The sequence below is a fragment of the Crinia signifera genome, chromosome 3 (assembly GCF_055691185.1).
Source record: "Crinia signifera chromosome 3, ASM5569118v1, whole genome shotgun sequence".
NCBI lineage: Eukaryota > Metazoa > Chordata > Amphibia > Anura > Myobatrachidae > Crinia > Crinia signifera.
The window spans coordinates 315,557,345-315,561,609 of NC_139219.1; the positions used below are offsets into that span (position 1 = coordinate 315,557,345).

Genomic DNA, 4,265 nt, shown 5'->3' on the forward strand with positions numbered 1-4,265 from the left:
ACTCTTGTTCATTTTATATGTGTATTTTGCAGTACTGAACATGAAAATGTAACCTATTGCTGACAAAGAGGGTGGGTAGACCCTACCAGATTTCAGTGTAAAGGATCTTTAGTAAATAATTTTAAATGTTTAAAGCATTTCTCCGAGGCATTAAACACTGACACCTTTTATTCCACCTTGTTTTGACTTTTCTCCATAAACTCTTTAGAGGTTCCCTTTCTTGGTCGCAAACTCTTGATCTGCTCGTTGTGAGGTTGGAAAGGAACAAATATACTCTCTGGAATAGATAAGGGGTAAGGATTCAGCTCTTTAACTTTTTCCTTATTTATTAACATAAAAAAAAAATAGAGTGGAAAAATACACCAAAGGGAGGAATTTTGTCTGCGGCAAACTTAACACGTCGACAAGTTGGGTGGTATGCACAGAAGTGTTTACTTAATAAGGAGATATTACCACAGGCATGGCATCTTCACATGATACAGCTTCTCCATCTAACTGAGTCGGACTTTATTTACTAAGCCAATGTCAGCTGGCCCAAACGTTGGGACAACACGCCGTGTTATGGGGACATTCTTATAGGTGGGCTTTATCTGCGATATAAATCTGTTACTCAAGCCTGTAAAAAAATTACTAAATATGGGGAGCAGCTGCCACCCACGGTTATGGGATGTCACCGAGGATCTAGCGCACAAAGTGAAGGTAGTACTTCAGGATGGGTTGGCTCTTGCTGTGTGGTTCTGTGAGTTGTGTTGTAGACTCTATAAAGAGGTTGGATACGATCATTTGGCCATAGCTGCTTTGCTTATTTTCTGTGCATACCTTCGTTCATTGTCCTCTTTCAATGGGAACCACCATTCTGGAACTTCTTCCATTTTTTTTTCATCAATAATATAATCCAGAACCGTGTTAGTGAACAGTACAGTAATCAGAAAATATCACCAGTTGCATTGTAGTGTCACCACATGTCCATATTCATGGACCCCCACGAGGGAGAATAGCCGTCTGGAACCCATCTGTCGGTGTTTTTACAGTCGGGATAATGACTGTCGGGACCCCGTCCGGCACCCAACATTCACACCTGCCATATCATACATCTGAGACCGTAATGACGACGTGATAACTGATAACTGGATTTTAGTGAATAATAAAGAAGAAGAAAAACCACTTAACAAAGTACATGGCCGCGGGAACACTACGCTGAATCTGACAGGGACGCTGACTATGCTGGCCGCGGAAACACTACGCTACTTCTGACTGGGACGCTGACTATGCTAACTACGCTAAGCGGGGGCGGGAACACTATGCTACTTCTGACTGACTACGCTAACTACGCTGGGCGCGCGAACACTACACTGATTCTGACAGGGAAGCTACGCTAACTATGTAACCGGCACCGTGCTATTACACAAGTACTGTGATTATTTATAATTGGCCCCCTATAGGACAATGGCACTTTAATTATCATATATATTATTTCTAGAAGGTCGTTTTTGGTGACCCTTTTTCTCCCTTCATACTTAACCAAAATTGATAAATGAGCTACCGTTTTAAAGATTAAATTCTCCGATTCTGACGTTAAGTTAGAATTGCACATTGTATTTTTTGTTTAAAAATTGACTTTTGGCCCTAGAATTCTTTCTCTGGATGCGTCGATATGGCACAGTTAAGATGATCAGTTTGGCTCGGCTACTCAAAATGGCTACAAATGAACCGGTTCTTCTTTCGTCCTACTACAAACCACCAACCTCGCTATAAAATTATAATTCTATAAAAAAAAAATTTTTTTATTTGCATGCAAAATGTTTGCCCGGGTCACCTAGTATGATTTAATACCAAACTTACTGTATACTTAAATTTAGAGGTACTGTATAAATTAAAATATGCGTTTTGGTGGTAAATTGACTCTTGATAGGAGCACAGATGAGAAAGGGTTAAGGAACAGTCTTACAATTTGTTAGTACCATGTTGTAGTGATGAATCCTGAACAGTTTCCACTCACAATGAAAAGTCCATGTTGGTTCTAGTAGACTTCTAGATGGTCTATGAGAGTTCATGATGCCTGATTAATGCCTCATTGTGTCACTGGGTTGGTTTCCCAAGAGACGGTGAGCTCATCTGCTTAATAGACTTGTTTGTTGTGAAAGTAAAAACCACATTGTATTGTCTTTATTTTATTTTTATTTTTACTATGGTCTAATTTTGGAGCATTGAGATGTCAAAGCTAAAAGAAAAAAAAAATTGGTCCGATTTGTCATCATCATTAATTGTATTTTTGTTTGTTGGGAGTAATGGGTCATATCTGACTGCATTGCACAACAGTCCCTCTTTTTGGATGACTTAGAATTCTCAGTCACCAGTTATCGTATTGTGAAGGTCACGCAGTCATATACATCTCTTTGTTAACAGATCTGAGATGGAGATGATCCGTTAGAGGACGTAATAAAGGACAGATTCATTCTCCAGTGAATTGCTAATTAAATGTGTTTTTGCTGCCGACAAAAAGAAAAATGTGTTTTTCTTTACTTACATGAAATTGTAAATGATGGAACAATTTCTTGCCGGTTAGTGGCACAATTGCCCCTTTCTCTTGGGGAACCTCAGTCTTAGTCATGGTCACCTGATGGTGGCGTCATGCAGTAGTAAAGGCTCCTATGTCACATTAGCCATGCAACAAATGAATATCTGTATTGACGTGCCCTGAGACCTCTTTATATGGCCGTTCTGACTACTTACTTATACAGTGTTTTTTTGTTTTATATTAATTTGACTATTAAGCATACATTTACCAAACTTCTTAAAAAAATAAATAAAAACGTGATATTGCCCGTAGCAACCAGATTCTATAATTTCTTTATTTTATCCTACAAAATGATAGACCGGTTCTTATTGGTTGCTATGGGCAACATCCCCAATTTTCACTTTTAGAAGCATTAGTAAATTGACTCCTGTAAAGTCTTCTGTTCAGGTAGCCCAGCTGGTGTATAAGCCTCAGAGGGTCTTTGCTATTTGCAGAGCCAATGGTAACCGTAATGTTATGACCACTCTTTTTGAAGCAATAGAGTCTAGTGAGGACATACTGTATGTTCTAAGCAGAGATGCGCACAAAACTCCAACAATCCTTATTTCAGGATAGAAATGGGTAAAATTGGATTATTATTATAATTAGCAGTGGCGTAACTACATTTTGGGCGCCCCCCCGCCGTTAAAGGGAGGGCGCCCAGCCACTCACCCGCCGCTCCCCCAGGTAGCCGTCAATGCAGGTGGGGGGGACGGACGCTGCGGGGGACACAGAGGCGGCAATTACTTACAGCTGAGCCGGGCAGGGGGAGCCGGGAGCTGTCACTGTCAATACGGAAGGAAAAAAAAAAAGCCCATACAATGAATGGGCAGCCTGTGATTGGCTGAGCGCTCTCTCAGCCAGTTAGCAATTGGCTGAGAGAGCGCTCAGCAGCCAATCACAGGCTGCCCATTCATTGTATGGGCTTTTTTTTTCTTCTTCAGTACAGACAGCTCCCGGCTCCCCCTGCCCGGCTCAGCTGTAAGTAATTGCCGCAGCTGTGTCCCCCGCAGCGTCCGTCCCCCCAGCCGCCTCGCAGCGTCCCCCCCACCTGCACAGGTAAAGACTGGGGATGGTGTGGCGGGCGGTGGGGTGTAACGTAACTATAGCACTGCAGCCCCCGGCGCCCGCACCTGCATAGCGCCCCCCGCGGTCGCGGGGGCTGCGGTGCTATAGTTACGCCCCTGATAATTAGCATTATCATGCGCCTTGAGTCCTGTTGTAGAAAGCGGTGTATAAATAAATGTATTTATTATTATTATTTGTGTTATCAAACACCTTGGATAATGTTGAAAAAAGAGCGCTGTATAATACCCCTTTCACATCGCAACTAATTACAGGGTACTAGCCGGTTTGACCAGGTAATTTGTGCGATGTGAAAGGGGTACTTGGTCCACCGTGTCCTGCAACCGTTATGTACATCAATGGTTCACACCATCAATGGATTTCCGTTGGTCTCTTACCAATGGTGGCCGATTGTACCGCTCATTGGACAATCCTATGTTGAATACAGTGATAGGGTGTTATGACTTCTTTAGAATTTAAGCACATAAATCAGGGATAAAGTTTATGTAATTTTAATGCAGGAAAAGTCTGTTAAACCTGCAGTTTCATTAGCCATGTATAACACTGGGAATTGGTTCAGATCCATGGCAGGGAATATGTGCAAATGCACATTTTGTAAAAATATCCTTAATACAATATTTGA

At 41.8% G+C, this 4,265-nt stretch overlaps 1 protein-coding gene across 3 annotated transcripts in view; it reads left to right on the forward strand.

Moving 5' to 3' along the window:
• The window catches only part of SUPT3H (SPT3 homolog, SAGA and STAGA complex component), a 357,423-nt gene that overhangs the window by 67,381 nt on the left and 285,777 nt on the right, over positions 1 to 4,265 (forward strand). The window lies entirely within an intron of this gene.